The sequence below is a fragment of the Cebus imitator genome, unplaced genomic scaffold, assembly GCF_001604975.1.
Source record: "Cebus imitator isolate Cc_AM_T3 unplaced genomic scaffold, Cebus_imitator-1.0 Scaffold151, whole genome shotgun sequence".
Taxonomy (NCBI): domain Eukaryota; kingdom Metazoa; phylum Chordata; class Mammalia; order Primates; family Cebidae; genus Cebus; species Cebus imitator.
Window position 1 is genome coordinate 306,211 of NW_016107466.1, and position 22,461 is coordinate 328,671.

Below are 22,461 nucleotides of genomic sequence, written 5' to 3' on the forward strand. Positions count from 1 at the left end.
GCAGGCCCGGGGTTCCCTCCCGGTAGCGAGTCCTCGGTGAGGGGAACAGGGCAGGAAGGAGAGAGGACCCGGGCGCTGTGCCCCATTAGGCCCTCACTCCCGCAGAAGCGCACATTCCACAGGGTCCTGGCGGGTCTGCAGCGAGGGGGTGGCAACAAGTGACACTACCGGCGGGGGCCACTGATACCTGGCTGGGGCAGGGGCCAAGGCACCCTCCCAAGGGGTACTGCGAGGCCAACCCCGGCGAAGCGCTCCCCGCGCACCCCTCTCCGAGGCGTTGCGTGGGGGGCACTGGAGGAGAGAGCTGAAAGACAACGGAGACTGGGCTCTTCCCGAGTCGGAGTCTCCCTCCCCGCCCGACTTCACCACCAGAGCCACCAGAAGAGTTTGCAAGGGATGGGAGATTAAGGGGGTGGGGGCTGGGCAGGAGCCGCCAACGTAGAGGGATTTTTGGAAGGTGGGGTGGAGTGAGAAAGAATAGAACGCACTCCCGAATTCCCGATTGCTTCCCTCACTTGGGCGATACCTTCCCCCAACCACCATCCCGGCCAGCCAGGCAAGGGCCCAGCCTGGCCAGCTGGAGCAGATTTGGGGGAAGGAGGAAAATGGGGGCTCCCAACCCCTCTCCAGCTTCCCTCCGCCGCCCTCCCTGATTGGCTGTGCGTCCCTGGAGCCCAACTTCAGTTGCTCCAGACTCCATCTGAGCCCCGAGGGAGTCGGAGCGCCGCGCCTCGGGGCGGGAGGGGCGGCCACGAATCCAAGGGTTGGCATCGCAGGGCCCCTGGGGGGAGGGGTGCGGACCAGGTCTGCCCCCGCAGCCTTTGCGAGGCCCATCTCGCTGCGTCTCGCAGCCTCGGCTCCTCTCAGCCCCCGCCCTTTTCTCCCCTCCCAGCGGCTGCCTCCCTCCTCCCGCCCCCCCCTACCCGCCCGCCACCTCCCCCCGGTTTCTCATTCCTGCCACTAGCGCGCTCGGCGGCTCATTCCGCGGCCGCCACCAGCCGAGGGGAACGTCGCGGGCCGAGGAGCAGATGCCGCGGGGGCAGCTAGCAGCCGCCGCTGACTTGTGAATGGGACCGGGACTGTGGCCGGGGCTGACACCGCAGCGCTCGCCCTGCGCCAGGGACAGGCGGCCCGGAGGTTGCGTCCACCCGCAAGGGCCCCAGGTGAGGCGCGCCGCCAGCCCCTTCCTCTCGCCTGGCTGGGGCTTCTTGGAGTGGGGGGCAGGATTTTCTCAGGAAGAGAATGTCTTGGCGGGGGTGGGGTGTGGTGGTGGTATCTGAGTCTAGAAGTCTTCACTAATGCTAAGCAAAAGGGAGGGAGAGATTTGTTTAAAAATCAGAAAGGGAGAAGGGGGCCAGCTGTGGGCGCGGGCAGCGCAGGGGACGGAGGCTCCAGATGTGCGCTCCTCGACTCTCCCCGGCTCCGGCCTCCTCTAGGGTCTGCGCCGAAGCCGAGGCAGACGGAAATTTGCACCTGGCGGGGGCAAGAGGCTGCAGAGCAGAGCTCCGGACACGCCAACTACCCCCGTCCTGTCTCTCTGGGGAAAGTCGCCCTCCGCGCGGTGCCCGCCCGCCCAGCGCCGCTTTCCAAAAGCCGCGACATGCTCGCGCTCTGCGGGGTTCTTACTCCATCCTCCCGGATCCCCGCCGAAAGCTCCCCGGGGCTCAGTCCCTCCAGTCAAGACTGCCGGGGAAGCCCGGGGAAACGGAAGGACCCCAGCTCCAGGAGGCGATTGCCCGCACTTTAATAGCGTGGGCTTGGGGCCGCCGACTGCTGTTCCGGGGCAGCCGGCTGCAGTGCGCTTCAGCCCTCCAGCCCGAGCCTCCGCGGGAGCTCCCACCAGCGCAGGGGTAGGTCCACGAGCGGCCCAGACTCGGGCTTGCCTCTGCCTAGGGCCTGGCAAAGCTGCTAGGGTCAACGTTAACTTTGCGAACCAAACCTTCTTGAAACCTGCGCCGCCTCTCGGAGCGCGTCAAGCCTCTCCAGCTCCCGGCACGCACTACCTCCCTCCCTGCGCTCTGCCCCGGAACGCTAGCCGGGAGTTGGGAAGCGCTGAGGGTCCGGCCGGATGGGGAGGGCGGCGAGGAGAGCTCTCCTTTCCCCACACCCCAACCGGGAGGAACTGTAGGAGGGCCCGCCCCGCGCTGTGAAGGCAGAGTCCCCAGAGAAAGTGGGGTCAGGGGAGGCCTGCGGATCCTGCTTCCATGTCCCTTTTTTGCCAAGGCCCTGCTTTCGCCTGGGGCTCCACGCGCCTGCTTCTCCTGGGTGAAAGGTTTTCTAGGTGCTAGAAGAAGCCCTGTTGCTTTTGCTAATAATGCAGTAGGAATTTCATGGGCCATCACACTGCTATTAAGAAATCGCATCTTTTAATTATTTAGTATCAGCTCTGCATGACGACGGGTCATCCCTAAGGAGTGGGAGTAGGGGATTGTTCTTGAAACCCTGCTGCATGAGGGTATATATTTCACTAAAGTCTTCCCCTTCGTCTCCCCCTAAAGAAATCTTGTTACGATCGCTCTGAAATCTTTTCTTGTTTTCTTCTTCTAATCATGGCTATCGGTTTAATATGAGGCAGTAAGTTTTCGTTTTAATCACAGGGAAGCTACCATAATTAATCTGGCGAGAAGACGGATCAATTTCCTTATCACTTGGGCTTGCAGCAGACATCGATGGTTTTGCGGGGTGTCTGGATTTCCTGGGGATGGGGATGCAGATGTGTTCTCAGGAGCGAGGATCCTTTAGCATCGCATCAGCACATTTGCCAGCCTGGGCTCTGAGCGCTAGAGCCTAATACCTTGGGAAAGGAGAAGAAAAGGGACTGACCTTCTTTTCGTTAATCCTGGAATTGTTTTTCCTACAAATACGTAGGTGCAGACACCAGAACACAGAAATATTAGCTGCCCAACCCTAGCTGCAGGGAGCCTGGTCTTCTTCCAATAGGATAAAGGAATAAAAGTTACAAAACAAAGGGACAGAGTAGTGGCCAGTACTGGAGGAACTCTGAGGCTCCTCCAACCACTGAAGTTCTTTAAATGTAATCTCTGATTCCAAGTTTTGGAGTTGGCCAGTGGGCTCTGGAATTTGAACCTCTGTGCAAAAAAGAAATGTGAGTGCTTTTCAATAGAGACCTGGGAAAGGCATCTGAGAGGCCAAGAAACTTTGCTGGAGTAAGAATTATCTTTACATCTTACTTTTGAGACATTGCAAATTAAGACATTAAAATGTCTTGCAGGCATGCACTGTTATTAATAATAATTATTACTATCATTTTAGTTGTTACTTCAGAGTTTGCATAAACTGGGCATTTTATGATATTGTTTGAAGAAAATCACCCTTCTCACCCTTGGGAAAGGAGGAATGAAGACCTGCCTGGAAGGATTGAGACTGGATAATCTGGGGAGGCCCAGACATGTAGATGTATTCAAATGGATGCTTACTGCTTACTAGGAAAATAAGCTTTTAAAATAGTTCTCACTGAAGCAGTGGACCATCTTGATGGCACTTCAGAACTTTCATTATGTTCAGCATTCTTATCAGAACACCAGACAGTAAAATTACTAGAAACCTAAATTCTATTTTCAATTAAGATGCAATCTTTTGTTAATTTGAAAATTAAAAAAAATATTAGTTACGGCTCAATTTTTTTTATGTCCCAGAACTCAGATTCCTTCTGTAGAGTGGTGGCTATGGATGTGCATGTTTGATTGTTTATTTGTGGGAGGAGGGGGCAGGGGACAGACTTGGAGAGCCACACCATGATTTGGGGGAATACAGGTCAATTTCATGCTCTTTTAATGCACTTGTCTTCATAATTCATGGTTTTTCTTCCACTTTGAATAGAATTACATGGCTCCTTTGTAAAGATTCTGGTTTGGGGACCCTCATATGGGAAACGCCATGACATTGACCTCATGGTCTGATTTACAATACCAGGGCTGCACTCCCAGGAGCATAGCGTGTCTTGGAATCTTGCCTGTGAATGCATGTGACTTATGAAGTGGTAACTTACAAAGTTGGTAAACTTTGATCTGTTACATTTAAATCTGTTTTTCAGAACCATCTAAACAAGATCTGCAAATCTGATTTTAGTCTTTCTTCATTCTCAGTACATTCATGTAGGTAGATGTTTGAGAAACATAATTTCATTGGCGTTTATTTTCAATATTGATGTTCTCACTTTGATCACAGGCATACCTAATTATTCAATAATAATCAAACAGTAGAATATATAGAGTTTGACTGTAGGTAGCAAACATTTTTCTTGAATTGTCAAATTTGAAGAATGACTATGAACTTCCAAGTTTTTTTCTTCCTAGAAAATTTGAGCACTGTAGAAATTCACTAGCCAATGATTTAAGGGATTGAAGTGTGTTTGAGATAACTTTCTCCTTTATGGAATTGGCTGCTGTTTCATAAAAAGTTATCTTATTTGTCAAGAATCCCTATTCTGCTTTTACCAAGAATATGAGTTGTTAGCCTTTTCAATTTAAAGTTATTACCTGTGAAAGATACAAAAATCTTTGGTCTATATAAATTTGTGATTTAATTGATTAGAGGAAAAACGTCAACAGGTCCGTTAAAGAAAAAGAAAGCTGGAGACAATTGGACACATCCTGATGCACCAGTAGGAGTTAAGAATGAGGTGTTCCATCGGGATTCCTGTGATAGCCATCCGCAGCCTCCCCTATGAGCAGGAAGAACTAAGGAAAACACACGAGGACCATAATTAGACATCTTTCTGCTATAATTTTATCCTGACATTGAGAGCCTTGTACAACTCTGGAAATGGACTCCTTCGCGGAAGATTGCACTTCTGGCCACTAGAGGGCAATGGCACTCTTCTCCAGCTTTCTGCATGGCGCCCCTCTGCTTTTGAGGGCATCATGAAAAGGCGTTTTGTTACTTACCAGCCTTGTCTGGCCCTCTCAGGAGAGAACGAATTCAATCTAGCTGTGGTTCAATCTACTGCTGGAGCAGTTTGTCAGGATTAGCATCTTTCTAGTGGCCGGATCCCGTTACCTTGAGCCTCTTCTTCCCACCTTGGAATTTACTAGAAAGTTGAGAAATCTTGTAACTTGACATTGAGTAGCAGCCGGGGTGGGGGCTGGGCTGCAGGATAAACAAGGTCAGCTCTCGCTGAGACAGTGATCTGGGAGGATTTTCTGGATATTTTTTCGGCAAAAAAGAGCATCATTCCTGACTCCAAGTAGAAGGGAATGGATAAAGAAGAAAAATATGAGTGAGACTACTGTGACATCATTGCCTGTTCTTTCATGAGGTTTTGAAGATGTCTGCAAGACATTTCTAATTTGCAAAAAAGAATAGCAGTTTGATCTTCGGTACACACTTTGGGGCCTGGAGTTTTAATATAACAGTAATGTTTTACTATTTCCTTCAAACCATTCTTGATATTGCTGTGAAAAATCTAGCAGAGAGTAAAATTTAATTCAAGATTGTTCCTTATGCACTGGAGTATAATCATTTGATGTTTTTTTCTCAGTGATACGAAAATTATGGCTTATGATTAAATTGCATATTTCAGGCTACATAAATTTATATTTGCTCCGGTTTGATAGTGTCATCAAAGTTCAGAAGGACAATGCAAAAAGAAACTAATGCTGTATTATAATTAAGAGGAAAACTCTATTAAAAAATAAGTACTGTTTTAAGTGGATACTTATTTGTATTTTTTGTCTTAACTGAGTACAGTTGCCTCCCTGGTGATTCAGCAACGGAGATCTTTGCAGCTCTGAGCTGTGTTGGAATGCGTAGACAGTTGATGAAGAAGGAATCAATGCAAATGGATTATGGGAGGGAGTATTAAGTAACTCAGTGGAAAGTAAGACAAAGTGTTTTGTAAACTGATGCTCACTTATCACCGGACAGTTTATTTAACTTAAAAAGGGGCAATTTTAAATTCTAAGTACTTGTGAATAATGCACATTGTCAGAACTGGAGGCAAAATTTCATTGTTATTTGGTCTAATTAGTCATGAGACAGTTGCAGAGTTCAGGGATTCTTATTGAGATAAAGCATTGCTCAAACAGTCTGTGTAGTCGAGGTTTCTGCTCAAGCAGAAAATCTGATACATCGGGGTATTAGGTGAGATAGGAACGTGAGAGAGAAGAGAGGGAAAAGAGGATGCAACTCAAGAGTGAGAGAGACTAATGATGCTGTTTCTCATGGAGGCCAATTACTGCTCTTTCTCTCTCTCTCTCTATTCCCACCCCCATTTAAGCCACTTGAAAAGCTGATTCTAGGAAGTTGATGTAAATAGCTTTAAAGACGACAGTCAACAGTAGCCAAGGTCTTATTCTATGTTTTCTGGCACCAAGTGTCCCTCAAACAATATTTGTGAATGAGCAGGGGTTTATTCTCAAAATTTCCTGGTTGCTGCAGTTGAAAAAAAGCCTTCACTTCCTAAACTCCACAACACTTCTCTGCCAGAAATCCTTCTGACATGGTCCTCTGCACTGGAATGATTTTCACAAATTAAAGTTAGCTCTCCACGTTCAGCCTTCTTGAAGAAAATGGCCTGGAGGCCGGCTTTGTCCTCACTGCAACGATCACCTCACATGGCAACCAGCGTGGGAGGGGAGGCTCCTCCCTGGTCTTAGTTTAAGACACGTAGAGATCTCATTTCAGCCTTCGTTAGGTTCCATCAGTGAGAGCAAACAGTGAGAATTTAGGATAGAGTCCTTGCTATCAACGCATCTTTATCCTTCTCCATAAGAGCACGGGTGGAGGAAGTAAGGATAGGCATAGCAGGTCCAATTGCTGCATACCCATCCCGCCTCAGATCTCTGGCAATGTTTTACCCATAAACCAATTCTGGAAAGTTCAGTTTTCATCATCCTAGAAGCTTGGACCAGTTATTCAAACTTGGAAGCTATAGTGTCCAGTAGCAGGGCCAGGATGAGGGTGAAGAAAATGAGGCCAAGGGATGTATGTGCATGGCTGGATTCTGTCTTGATTGAAAATTTTGATTTTTGTTCATCATATTTTTTTTCCCCACTAATCTTCGTTATGTATTTATTTTTTTAGAGACAGGGTCTCACTTTGGCTTGCAGTGCTGTGATCACAGCTCATGGCTGGTCTCAAAGTCCTGGCCTCAAGCAATCTTCCTGCCTTGGCCTCCCGAGGTGCTGGAATTACAGGTGTGAGCCACTGTACTCCACCAACTAATCTTGATTTTTCAAATACTACATTAAAGCATTACTTATCTTGATTACTGAGTTCTTTTGGTGTAGCCCTATATTTTGTGAGTGAGGATTCTTGGCTCCATTACTTGCAAAGTATGTGACCAAGAAGAAACTATATAACCTCCCAAGACTCAGGTGTCTTCTTGGTAATGGATGTAGACCTCATAATAATATCTATATCCTAGGATTCTTGTAAAGATAAAATAAGACTTTAGTGCAAGCCCTAGCTCATGATGAGCCTTCAATATGTCCTGGGGTTGCTTGCCCTCTCTGAAATAGACTTGGGATTCAGTTTTATGGACTAATGAGAACAGGTAGCAGTTCTTTCTTATAATTATGAGGCCAGAAATCATGCATTGAACATTAGTTTTAGATTGAGGCCTCTTCCAATTAGCTATGAATTGTTTATTAGTACCTACCTTTTTTGAATGAGTTCGTAAATTTAAGTGATCCAACCTCCTTCCACTTAAAATATTCAAGAGGCAGTTTGGGATTTGAGATTTTAGAGATGATTACTGCTTTTGAACACTGCCTGCCTCCTTCCTACCTTTGCGTTTTTTCCCTCTGTTCATTTTGCATCTGGGTTGCTGTGGTAAGTTACCCTGCAGTAATATCTTACCGGGAAAGTTTGCTAAGCATGCCATGTTGAGATATTCATCACAGGTTTACTTTCATTTAAAAGGGGCTCATTACTATTCCAGACTAGCTCAAAAGATAATTAGTCTCTTGATAATTCATCTCTATTTCAAGACTCTTTCTGTTTGTTTTTCAGGTAAATGTAGTTTGGGATTTTAAGGGGTTTGAGCAGTGACAATTTTAACTCATAAATAGACTGTGGCTGAAGAAGTCCTGGTCGTGCCTTGTGGCTTCTGTCTTTTGCAGGCCCAGGCAAAAGCACAGTGATTTGGCATCACGCTAAAAAGAATGGAGTCCTCACCCTATTTCAGTCCTGAATGGTTTTCCAACTGTTTCTCACCCAGTATCACAGCCAGGCTGGGCTTTCTAAGGCTCCGGGACCTTCCAGGTTGTCCTGCCATTTCCCATCTGCAGCTAGCCAGTGTCATGTGTTCTCGCCCCAGGCTGGCATTCCCTCCTGCACCTTGCAATGAAAGGGATATCTGCCTGTGTTTGCCCAGGAAAAGGAGGGAGAGAGAGACAACTTTCGGAGACCTTACTGTGTGCCGGGTGCTCTCCCAGGTGCCTTATTTAGTGTATACAACCACCCTGAGAGGAAGGTACTCTCATCTCCATTTTACAAATAGGGAAATGACTCTCAGAGGGAAATTAATATGCTTGTCTAAGATTATGAGTCTGGGGAGAAGGAAAGCTGGCTTCCCAAACCTGCTCTGACTGCAAATGTTCATTTTCCACTAAGTTTGGTGTGTGTCTCAAGCCTGGGCCTCCTTTACTCTCTTGACGAGGACACAGTCTGAGCCTCCTTCACTCTCTGGACAAGAACTGACTGCGGACTCTGAGCTCCTACAAGCATCCATTTGAATACATCTACATGTCTGGGCCTCCCCAGATTATCCATTCTCAATCCTTCCAGGCGGGTCTTCATTCCTCCTTTCCCAAGGGTGAGAAGGGTGATTTTCTTCAAACAATGTCATAAAATGCCCAGTTTATGCAAACTCTGAAGTAACAACTAAAATGATAGTAATAATTATTATTAATAACAGTGCATGCCTGCAAGACATTTTAATGTCTTAATTTGCAATGTCTCAAAAGTAAGATGTAAAGATAATTCTTACTCCAGCAAAGTTTCTCGGCCTCTCAGATGCCTTTCCCAGGTCTCTATTGAAAAGCACTCACATTTCTTTTTTGCACAGAGGTTCAAATTCCAGAGCCCACTGGCCAACTCTAAAACTTGGAATCAGAGATTACATTTAAAGAACTTCAGTGGTTGGAGGAGCCTCAGAGTTCCTCCAGTATTGGCCACTACTCTGACAGGTAGGTGGCTTGAGCCCGGGAGTTTGAGACCAGCGTGGGCAACATGGTGAAACCTCATCTTTACACAAGATACAAAACTTAGCTGAGCACAGCGGCATGAGCCTGTGGGAAGATTGTTTGAGCCAGAGGTGTCGAGGCTGCAGTGAGCTGGGATTGCGGCACTGAACTCCAGCTTTGGGGGACAGATCCAGACCCTGTCTTAAAACAAACAAATATTGAATAGTCCAAGTTTCGTTGTGCAAATATTGGGCAGGTGTCAGGACCTGGGCAGAAGCCCAGTAATGTAACTCAGTAGATGAGGTGGTATTTCCAAGGGTGGCTATGGAAGGCAGCATAATAGCTTGGCATGTGGATGGCAAATGGTCTCTTGCAAGGGACACATCCAGTCCTGTGGGAAAGTTTTCCATAGACTCTAGCCATGGAGCCAATGGAAAAATCTCAAAAGGAATATGTAGGAACTCTCAGCATTGATGGGTTCATGAAAGAAGACTCCCCTCCCCATAAGAAGGGACAAGTGGCTTCAAGTCACATCTTAGTTTCTAGAGGGGACAGTCTACACACCTTCTTAACTATATAGCCTCTGTGTTGGCCCAAGTATTGGGTAAACAGTGAAAGGTGTCAGTGCATACAGTTGGGTGAGTTTGAGCAACAAGGACATATGGGTAAAAACGTTCTCTGGAGTTACTCTCATAGCACCCCAGAACAAGTTTTCTGACGCACCTTTGAAAGGAATCTGCTTTCCTCTTTCAGGGAGTGAAGTCTGCAGGGGAAGCCCAAGGTCTCAGAGCATCTGAGACATGGTAGCCCGTCTAATGGGTCAGAGAGTAGAATCTTATAAAGGCTTTGATTTTGTAGCTGAGAAAACTTCTTGCCCAAACTTAACCCAGTTATAACTGAACAGAACTCTTGGAGCCATGCATTTCTCCCTCTCTCCCTCCCTCTCTCTCTCTCTCCTTTTTTCCTTTCTTTCTCTCTCTCTCTCTCTTTCTTTCATGGAGTCTGGCTTTCTCCCAGGCTGGAGTGTGGTGGCACCATCCTGGGACACTACAACCTCCACCTCCCAAATTCAAGCCATTCTCTTACCTCAGCCCCCCAAGTAGCTGGGATTACAGGTATGCACCACCACACCTGGCTAATTTTTGTATTTCTAGTAGAGACAGGGCTTCACCATGTTGACTGGCTGGTCTCAAACTCCTGACCTCAAGTGATCTGCCTGCCTTGGCCTCCCAAAGTGCTGGGATTATAGGCGTGAGCCACCATGCCCAGCTAATTTCAATTTCTATGTGGTAATCCCTGTCTAGTCGTCATGAACACAAATCTAGATCACTAATGAAAGATGACTAATGAAACATAGGTGAGGCTCTCTAGGCAGCTTAGTAAAATATCAGTAGTAATCAACTTTCCATTGTTCACTTTTTTAAACCACATGAAGTTTTTTTTTTTTTTAATATTTATTTGACAGCAGCAGCAAAACTACATTTAAATCGAAAGCCAAATTGGAAATCGGGGTGAAGTGCTTCATTTATGCAAACAATTCTAAATGTCAATACTTTGCCAAAATATTTCAGTAGTAAAGGGAGATTTATCTTGAACAACTTCACTCCACTCTCTTCTTCATAGACACTGCTATAGTATAATATATAATTTTCATTTTTATTATTATTTGGGGGAGCTTAAAAAACACTTTATAAATGGACTGTCACTATTAGTATTATTATCTTAGAGTAAAAATTGCAATTTAGCAGTTAGAGCTGGGGACACTTGCCTTCCAAGTCATGCACTGGTGATTCTTGTGTTTTATTCATCACCATTCCTGCTGCAAGCATTGCAGGGAATCTTCAGCTTCAGCAAATTTCCACAGTGCATTTGGGAACATTATTCAGGAGACTAACGCAGCCTGAGAGGTCACATCTTTGAAGTGAGGAAGGATGCCTGAGGCATCATTTTAGCTGTTCGCTCCCTATCGCCCCCACTCCTCTGGTGCCCTGTATTGCAAGCCAGAGAAGCAACATTTTTCACTTATACAGAGAGACATGACTAGTGTCTTTTTCTTATTGGGTGCATAACTTCTGCCTCATTTCTCATGATTGGAGAAAGATCACCTGTCAGCAAGCTTGTGGCCAATTGCTGACAAATCTTCCCTAATAGGCTGCACTGTGACTCCCTCCTTCCAGACAGATCAGCCTTTGCAATGCTGGCATTGCTGATAAATAGCTGTGTGGCCTTGAGAAAGCCAATTAACCTCAGTTTCCTCATCTGTAAAGTGGCCTTTTGGGTCCTTTCCAGCTCGAAAATGGCCTGGCTCTCAAATGTTCCTCCACAAATCACTTGGCACGGCACTTTGTAACCATCGTTTCTCAGCATTCTGGAGAAGGCATCATAGAGACAAGCACACCTGGATGTGAATGCACATGTTTGCTTTGCTCAAGCAGAGTTTATAAGCAGAGGGTGATAGTGAGACACCATTGTGAAACCCTTTGTGGGATACTTTCAATTCCAAATTTAGAGCTTTGGACTTTATTCCCTAGGTCCCAAGGAAGTTTTACTGGATTTGAAGCATGCTTTATTAAATGATTTCTGGATCCCATTGAAAGGAACTGATAGAGAAAGTTTAAACAGAGAAACTCACAGGAAGAGTACTCCTGTGAATACCCTCTGGCACTCTCTTCCCTGGTAGAGAGGATGAAGCCAGCACAAGGGTGGAAGAATTGTTGTAATAGCTGATGTGGACTGAGCATTTACCCTGTGCACACATGTGTTCAGCATGTCCCATGAATTTTCTCAGTCCATCTTCAGGACAATCTCAGTGAGGTGGAAGCTATAATTATCCATTTATAAAATATGCAAATCAAGGCCCAGGATAATTAGGCAACTTTTCCCAGTGTTACGCAGCTAATAAGTGGATGAGCAGTGCTTTGCATCAAGAGATCCTATGTTCTTCATTGCTCTGTTATAGGGAGACAGACTTAAGATGCTTTCAAGGGTAGCTCCATGAGACTTCCTGCTGACCACTGTGAAGTGCTTACTGAGGGCCCAGGACTGGGCCTTCCATGGGTTATCTCATTTCGTCTTTCCAATTCCATAAATGGGAGCCTGAAACCACATGGTGGACAGCTGCAAATGATTTAAATTCAGGACCTGAAAGATCCAGAAACCTTTTCCCATGACTTTTCTCAGGCATACAAGATTGATGGATTCTTGGCATTCTCCCCACCAAGAATTATTTAAGGATGACACTGAGTGTTATGTTTTCTGTGATGTGCTCATAAAACTTAAATATTTAAAAAGATGTGTTAGGCAGAAAGAAGTTGTGTTTCCAAGATCCATGTTCTCTCCTGAGAGTTTGGCTCCTGTCCAGCCCTGGCGTAAATGAAGGGAAGATGCCACCAAGAGTGTCATGTCAGAACATTTATCTTGTACCCAGGATTTACAGTTTGTTTCGAAGGGTTGTTGAAAGAAGATGTACACATTCAGTGTTTGTCCATCGATAGATACTATCCACTCTCTGTTATGCAGCCTTAAGAGCTTGTATGTTGCATGTCAAAAAGGGCCATAAAGCTTCTGCAATGCATGTTAATAAGAAGCAAGATTTCTAAGAGATAAAGAATAATGTACACTGAATTTTAGGCTGACATTAAGAGACATGAATTGTGGACTCACGTTTCCTCTTTTATAGAATAAGAGGATTAGAATGGAACATTTCCTCCCTACAGTAGAGACCGGGAAAAACAGTTGAGCTCTGTTTTAAAAAGTCCAAGGAGTTTCGGTCACACTGACTTGACCCAGAGAATAAATGTATTATTCTCCTAACACAGGTCCTGGGGTGCAAAATTTTGTTTGGACAATGAAAATCAGATTGATGGTAGGCTCGTGGAAACTCAGAACATAGTTCTCAGATCTGGCAAAGAGCCCCCCAAACCTGTCCTCCAACTCATTTAAATGAACAGTTGTGAAAACAAAGCAAGTAAGAAAAGCATTGTGGGTAAGACTGTGAATTGGTGAAATTCATGGAAATAGCATCGCTCTTCAAGAATTGCCTGTCTTTGCTTAATGTTGAAAAATATTGATACTGTTTCTGGTATTGTTCAACCTGTTTTTACATTTGCATGGGAAACAATTTGATTAACATTTCTTTCTGAAGATGGTCTGCTTGTGAGAGAGTGACATTGATTGTATCAGCTTGGCCCACTGAGCATGTTTTCACCTTGCAGGGTTGATTTGGATGCAAAGCAGGGAGATCTTGAAAACATCAACTTTACCTGCATTACTGCACCTCCTTTCAAAGCTCAGTTGGGTTTACTATAAGACAACACTGAAAATGCTATTCATGCACATGCTCTCAAATATGAGAAATTGTGCTAATCCAACTTTCATTTTCATATCAAGCTGAACAAGAAATGAGTTTGTCAGGAACAATCATGTCTGTTGCAGAGGTGTCAGGTTGGATAGTAAGAGGGATGTGGCTGCTGCCCTGGGAGGTGTCTTGTGTTGTGGGAGTGTGTTGATGGAGGTCATCCAGTAGGCTAGATCCAAGTGTATCCCCTGAGAAATTCATAGGGATTATAGCTAGCAGCTGGCTTGTCCCAGCTGGGAATATTCCCCAGTCTCCCTTTATATTTAGTTCAGTCTCTTCCTAATTCTCAGTGCCTTTCTGGACCCCTTACAAAAACAAGAACACTAAAGCCTTTTCAAAAAAACAAATACATAAACAACCACCACCACCACCAAACCCAACCTTTATATAAATAGTTCGATCTTTATCAAATGTATGCTTTATATTAAAAACAAATATTGTAACTTGATGCTAGTGCTGCAAGTGTGGGCAGAGAGATTCAAAGTCATTTGGGGAAGAACTGGGAGGACCTCAGATATTATACTGGGCATGCAGGGGCTGATTTTAAAGCTTTTAAGTTATCTGTAAGGCCAGAATTCTTTTGGCTTTATATTTAATAAGTTAACTTTTGAATGTATTTTCCCCAAACACTTAATTCTTATGAGATCGAGACTACTAGCAAGACAACAGAATTTGCAGTCAGTTTACATATTTCCTTGTCCTTTCGTGTCTTTCTTTTGAACAAATAAATGGGGCACAGAGTGATTTAAATCTTATATCCTCTCTATGCTTCCTTATGCCTTCACAACAGCAATATAAATGGGGACTATTCTTTGATGATCTCGGTATATGTTTTAGATTCGTTGTCTCATTCCATTCCCAGGATAGCCATAAAAGACTGATCTGAATAGAGCAGAAAGCACAGTGCCACAGAGGTTTAGACCCAAACAGACCCCACTGCCTCCAGTCTTTTGTCGTGGCCCTGTGTATATTACATGCTTCTGTTTTTTGTTTTTTGTTTTTTTTTGCTTTAATTTTCTTACCTCTATCTTGGGGTGACAGTGGCCTCCACAAAAAGCCAAGTGCAAGTGCTATCTATCACCTTGTGATTTAGAAGTATATCAGTATTTTTGGTCTGTAGAGAGAAAGAGATTCAATGAGTTTATGCATCTTACTCTGGGATATAAGGCTAGTAAGTGACAGTGTGGAATTTGTCTTCAAGTTCAGTGTTTCCAAACCCATTTGTTCCTTTCCATTCCCTTTACTCAAGTTGACTAAGCTATTGCTGCTCTTCTGAACTTGATTTTCACCTGGATATAAGGAAGAGAATCTTTCCTCTGCTTATGAAGGTTTCATGCTTCACTTTTAAAGGAAATTGGCATAAATAATACTTTCTTTCCCAGCATGAATCACATTTGCATACCTCTGAAAGTAAGAACTCAATTTTCTCCACCAAATCCTTTGTTGAGCTTTTATATGTTTATAATTGTAATTTCATGATAACCCTTTAACCCAGTGCTGTCCAATAAAAATATAATACAAACCACAAATGTGATTCACATATTTAATTTAAAATATTCTAGCAGTCAAATTAAAAAAGTAAAAGGGAAATAAATAGGTGATACTTATTTTAATAATTTATTTTATTTAAGCAAATATATCAAAAATATAACACAATACAACAGATTATAACATGTTATTGGTTTATAATCAATGTAATATTATTAATGTGACCTTTCATTTTATTTATTTATTTATTTATTTTAGAGATGGGGTTTCACCATGGCCAGGATGGCCTCGATCTCCTGACCTCGTGATCTGCCTGCCTTGGCCTCCCAAAGTGCTGGGATTACGGGCGTGAGCCACTGTGCCCAGCCTATTTTTTATACTGTCTTTAAAATGTGAAGTGTTTTATACTAACCCATCTCAGTTAAGACTAGACACATTTTAAATGTTTGGTAGCTGTATGTAACTAGTGGATACCTTACAGATAGTGCAGGCCTCAACTTCTGAAGGATAAATTTATACAGATTTTTTTAAAAGCTACTATTGGTGAAGGAGATACTGTTGGGCATATTGTCATGTTACCTAATTCGTCTTCAAAATAACACTATACTACCATCCCTATTTTTCAGACAAAAAAAAAGCTACAATCAGATTATGCAACATGCTTATCATCATATAAGCTAGTAAAATGCAGAACTTAAATTCAGATTTTACATGTTTTTTCTCCCCGTGCAGGCCTCTTTCCACAATACCATCACACCTTAATAATGATGGTGATTATTGCAACTATGATGAAACAGTAATACCATTAACATACCAATTCTACTACCACCTGGTGTCAGTGAATTTATAACATTTTCTCTTACATTGTCTCATGCTTATTCTCATTTCATACACAATTCTTTAAAACATGTATTTATATTCTAAATAAGCATCTAGCAGTTTGCAAGATCCAAAGCTAACCAAGAAAATGTGATAACTCAATAAACCAAGTTGTTTCCAAGGCCCAGCTTATCCAGGAAATCAGATTCCTATAAACTTTAGAGAGAGTTTCAATGGAATGCAAAATATATCAGTCTGCAGCAAGCCGTGACCACACCACTGCACTCCAGCTTAAGTAACAGAGCAAGATCTCATCTCTCTCTCTCTTTACACACACACACACAAATACACACAAACACACACACACATACACACACACACACACATATATATGTATGTATGTATGTATATATATAAAAGAAGATAAAATGCTGAGCACAGTTGCTCAGGCCTATTATCCAAATTTCATGGCAGCATCCACCATCCTAACACTAGCTAATCCTCAAGCTGCATCCCAAACTTCACTTAGCAAACCCTTAAATATGATGATTTCTCTATATTCTATATTTCCGTGATGTCAACACTATCCACCCACTTTTCCAACCAGCGGTAAATGATCACACATTAACCTTGGAGGACCCATTTTTGAGACCTCACACCCAGTCTGTTGCCAGTTGCTACCGATAGCATTTCTCATATTTTTCTCATAATGCCTATTTTTCTAATTCTTTTGCCATTGTCAAAGTTTTCTGCCCTTACTATTTTTTTCTGAGATGTGCCCTTAATCTCCTAACTGCTGTCTTTGCCTTTCTTTGTGCACAGCCCTCTGACCTTCAGCTCTCACTTTTACTCTACTCTTCCACACAACTGTGCACTCCAAGAGCTCATTGCCATGAGGGCAATGAACTTGGCAACTCATATTACCCCTGCTTGAGGTCAAGTCATTGCCATGAGGACAAGTCATGACTTTCCCTCTTGGAGTAGCCTAGCTTCTGGCAAGACTGGATGAAAGACTTAAACAATCTTGTGAATTTCATGTTTCTACATCTCAGTTTACATGGGCACATCTCCTACTCATCTCTGCATCTCATCAAATGTTGACCTCATATTCCACTGATGCTGAGATATTTTTCCTAGGTGACAAAAACAAAGACACAATGACCACTGGAAGTCTCAGAATATAGCTTTTGTACCTAACATCACTAAAAACAGGAGAGAATGGGCTTTCTGCCTATCAGGAAACTACAAAGAACTGAGACTGCCTTCCTTGAGTTACCAGCCCATCTCTGAGGCCATTTGCTATGTCCTGTGAATATTCTGAAGGACAAAACTTGGGTCTTGTGTTCATCCTTGTGATTGACAGTGCACTTGAGACAGGAAAAAAACGAGGTTTACTGCATAGGTGCTCAGAATTGTTGGATGACATGACTAGATGAGTGGATGAATGAATTAATATTTGGCTTCCCTAGATCTTCCTTGTGTTTTAATTATTCCATGTCTTCAGTTGTATTGTCTACTGTCCTTGGGAGATCATGGCACCCTGTAATATAAGACTTGTTATGGTACAGCTGTCTATGTGCTGTTCCTAGGAGCAATGGATTCCATAAGGCTTAGGTTGGCATTCCATTTCACAAGTCACCATACCCAGTTTTATTGGATGGGTGAATGAAAGGGTTAGTAAGTGACAGAAATTACAAACAAATGCATAACTAAGAATATAAGGTACACCTTTAATTTCAGGTTCTCTGCTCAATATATCAAATATAATATATCAGAGATCTGAAAGTGACCTCGAACGCCATTTTATTCTTACCTTTTAAAAACAGATTTAGATGCTGATATTTAGAGTAATTTAAATGATAAACACCCCCCACCACTACCACTAAATCACATGGCATAGTAGTGGCAGAGACAAGAACAGGACTTCAGCAATTTTAATTCCTAGTGAGCTTCACTCTTCATTACGCAGTTTCTTATCTTCAGTAGTTATGATATTCCAGAGCCAATAGGAGATGTTACAGGGCATAATAAAAATAAAGACAGAGATGGGGCATGGTGGCCCATGCCTGTGATCCAGGCAACTTGGGAGGCCAGGATGGGAGGATTGCTAGAGCCCAGGAGTTTGAGATCAGTCTGGGTAGCATAGTGAGATAATGTCTCTAAAAACAAACAAGCAAACAAATAAACAAACAAATACCTTGAGGACATAGCTACAATCTGCAATTCTTTAGCATCTCATAGACAAATGAGGGTAATTTGATAAATTCCCAACAGCATATGCATTAGATACCCAGAGAAGGAGAGTCATTCTGGCCAGATGTTCCCATATTTCCTTGCTGCTAGAGTAGTATTTGAATATATCATGTAACTAGACTACTATGTTTATCTTACAGTAGTACCTGAAGATATTAACTCTAGCATGTTGTTCTGTCATCCCTTAGTATCCAAGGAACTTAAGGATTAACAGGGAGAGGGATGTGATAGCAACTGGTGATAGCTTATTTACTACCGAATGTCTCATTACTCCTGTTATTTCCCTGAAGGTACCCAATTGGCCAGTTGGTTCTTCCAGCTGCTGCCCTACCCAATTTCATGGCCTTCTCTTTCATAGTTGATCATTTTGAGAATTCATTTTCTCCATTGAGTTGAACAAGCTGAGTGTCTGGCAGAAAGGAAGAATCAATAAAAGTTGCCATCCTTGTGTTAATCCAATAATCCAAGCAATCCTATGCTGGGTTTGAGTGACTCATCTGCTCTTTTTTGATGGTTTCTGGTTAGATTGTCATTCTAGCAAAACTTTGTTATTGGGCAAAATCACAGGGAAAACCAATTTACAGACTCAATTTCTGAATTTCCTGTGATTTTTCAAAATATTTTATCTTAACTTCTCTGATCACAAGTCCCCAGTAGTGGACTGGAAGAAGAGAATGTGGGGTGGGGAAGATGCTACTTTTCTGTTCTGTGTTATAGGACTGATTACATAAGTGTGTTTCCTAAGAATTCATAGAGCTACGATTTTCTTTTTGTATGTTATACTTAACATTTTTAGAAAACTACAAAAGTGGCTACTACTGATAATAATAATAATTGCACGCCTATAACAGTGCTGATTTTGCCCCCAGAGGACATTTGGAAAAATCTAGAGACATTTGTTTTGCCACAGCTTGGGAGGGAATGCTGCTGGCATCAAGTGGATAGGGGCCAGGGATGCCACTATACCTCCTGCAGTGCACAGGACAGCCCTCTGCAATAGACAGTGATCTGACCCAAAGTGCCAGTAGTGCTGAGGCTGACAAGCCCTACCCTAGAGAATGAGGGTCAGTCTGAAAGAGTCATTATTGGACAGTCTTGACAATCACCATTTGTAGAGACTTCTGAAGTAGATAGGCCATGTCTTCATTTTGCATTTGAGGAAACTGAGGCTAGCAGAAGCTAATTTGTCCAGCATGACCCAGTTGGGAATCCAGGTCCCTGTGAAGTCCAAACCTTGCTCTTTACAACACATATATTATTTTTCTTATTATGATTTCTCCAGCACAAAGAATTTTGTAAACTTACAAATATATTTTTCTCAATAGCTGAAATGAGTTTTTGTGTGTGTATATGTCTGTGTGTGTGTGTGTTTGTGTGTGTGTACAACAACCAGATAAAAGGTAATAACAAGAAGAGGTTTTAAAAGATATTATCCACATGGTCTTCTGCAATGATGCCCTTATCAAAACATAATAAAAGACTACTGTGTACTGTTCTTGCCAAGAACTTGTCAAAAAAAATCAAACTGAAAGCATAATATTCTAGTTATTGTATGAATTGAAATTTGACCTTTGGATACAGGTAAGAAGACAACTGTCATTCAAGGGAGTTAAAATGTATGTCTGGCTGTTGTCAGGAGACTGGATAGCCTGCTCTAGTCCCTGAGTCAAAAATTTTCTGAAGTTTCCATTTGTAAATATTAATATATACATAGAGTCTAGGTCAAAGTTCAACCAAGGGAACAGAATCAATAGCATACACACACACACACACACACACACACACACACCACCCAGTATACATATATATTTGTATATACAAAATTGCATATATTTGGTATATATACATGTAATACATATACCAAATCTATATATTTGATATATATACATGTGTACATAGAGATATATATGGGGTTTGTATGTGTATATATATATATATATATATATATATACACACATGTATACATATATGTATATATATATACACACACACACACCCCATATATGTACCTATATATGCATATATATATATATATATATATACACACCAAAAGATTTATGGTAAGGGATTGGCTTAAGCAATTGTAGCATATAGTAGTCTATCTGGGCTGTTACAACAAAATACCTTAGGCTGGTTAGTTTCTAAAGAACAGAAATTTATTGCTTACAGTTCTGGAGGCTGGCAAATCCAAGATTAAGGCACTAGCAGATACTGTATCTGGTGAGGATTCATTCCTCATAGATGCCACCATGTCATGCATTCTCACATAGTGGAAGAGGCAGGGGAGTGCTTTTGGTTCACTTTTGTAAGGGCTCTAATCTCTTGGCCTAATCACCTTTAAAAAGCCCTGCCTTTTATTACCATCACATTACAGATTATGTTTCAACATATGAAGTTGAGGGAGCTACATTAAGACCTTAGCACAGAGGTTGGCTGGAAAAATTCAAAATACATAGGGCAGTAGGCAGGAAGGTCAGACTAGACCTCTGAGATGAGAGCTGACCTTGCAGTCCGCAGGTGGGATTTTATCTTTATCAGGGAAGTCTCAGTTATGATCTTAACGCCTTTCAACTGGTTGAATCAGGCCCATTCAGATATTCTAGGATAATTTTCCACACTTAAAGTAAACTGATTACAGACTTGAATTACATCTTCTGAGTGCCTTCACAGTAACACCTAGATTGCTTAGATTATTGTTTAACTCTATAACTGTGGACCATAACCTAACCAAATTAATACATAAAACTGATTATTATGCCTAGTAAACTCTATCTTTTTCCTAATCTAGGAGTTACTTTAGATGGTGGAGTAGGGTTATCAAAAGGCACCAGTGTTAATTAACGTAAAACACATTGTTTCTCTCAACAGTGTGAGGACAGGTGGCCATACCCACCTATCCAGCTCTTCTCCAAGATTAGAGAGGTCTTTGTATGAACCAATACTTGTAATTCTGTCTTGAAACTCGCAGTGATATCATACAGAGAAGCAGTGTTGCAGACTGGAAAGAGGGAGGAGTGAGGCAGACCTGGACCCAAACCCTGGCCCTGCTATTTAGAAGCTATGTGAATACACCTAAAACCTACCTCCATTAGAGGTAGTAACACACAACTTCATAGGTTCTGGTAAGAATTACCTGAAACATGTTTGTGCAGTGTATGGCAATATAGATACATTCCTGTAAAGAGATATGTATGTCTTAATTTCTTTGTGCTGCTATAGTAAAACACCACATACTGGGTGGTATATAACCAAAGGAATGTTTTTTTTCTCACAATTTTGCAGTCTGGGAAGTCTCTGGATCAAGGTGTCACATGTTTGGTGTATAGCAAGGGCCGGTTCCTCACAGATGATGCCTTTTAGGTGTCCTCAGATGACAGAAGAGATGGAAGGGGTGAAAAGAGGTGTATTTCCTCCTTTAAGTCCTTTGATAAAGGAATTCATCCTTTCTTTATAGTCCTCTGTTTGTAGTCAGTATCATTGTGTCTCCTTCTGGGAGGAGGATATGAAACCCTATTAAAGAAACACAGAGAGGAATGTAAAGGAGAGGCTGGGACTAAGACAGGCTATTATAAATTCCATGGAAATATCACTGGCTGAGATTGCAGTTATTGAACTGGACTGCTATGCTTGGGTTCCCATTTGAATTAAGCAACCCTAAAGATGTGTCTATATATACACCTGCATATTTATATGTAAATACATATATACTCTGTGTGTGTGTGTGTGTGTGTGTGTGTGTGTGTGTGTGTGTGGTTTTCTGTTTATTTTTGGGTTATTGTTTAAGGTACTGATTTCTTTATTAGACTCTTTGGGAGAAATTCTCCTGGCATCAGTGTTTTGTTTCACCTAGAAAGAATGCATTTTTATTTTCTGGTGGTTTTTATAACTATTGGCTTGCTAGGAAGGAACACCATGTGTCATAAATTATGGTGTGCTTTGGAGTGAAGTACTTTGCTCCATCTTACAACCTTACTTTTACTTTCCCTTCATCTTACTTTCTTTAAAAGTTTCCTTTGTTTAAATCTTAGTGCATTGCTGGTATTTATTGAAGGCCACTTCAACTTCTCTTAAGAACAAGAGAGGCCTTAAATAAATGGGCCAGTAAATAGGCCTTAGTATTTGAGCTCTTCACATGGCCAATCATTGGGAGTCCAATAACCTTTCTTCTGGAGGTTTGCTCAGAGCTTTGGTTACACCCCATCCAAGAGTAATTTCTTATTAAGGCAGAGATGGTCCTAATAATTATCCATGGAGCATATATTCAAATGATAGACTTCTTGCTAGTTAATTTTGCTTTCATATTTTGACATTCAGTGAGGCCTATTTGTTGTTTTGAATGTGTGCATTATAGCATGTATAAGAACATACTGAACTTATCAGTGTAATCATATCCTT

At 42.4% G+C, this 22,461-nt stretch overlaps 1 protein-coding gene across 3 annotated transcripts in view; it reads left to right on the forward strand.

Annotated features, from left to right (window-relative positions):
• Nucleotides 1-482: 482 nt before the first annotated feature.
• The window catches only part of CDH11 (cadherin 11), a 163,973-nt gene continuing 141,994 nt past the window's right edge, over nucleotides 483-22,461 (forward strand). For all 3 annotated transcript variants that reach the window (XM_017543289.2, XM_017543287.2, XM_017543291.2), the window contains exon 1: nucleotides 483-1,163. The gene's annotated coding sequence lies outside the window, so the exon portion shown is untranslated. The remainder of the gene's footprint in view (nucleotides 1,164-22,461) is intronic.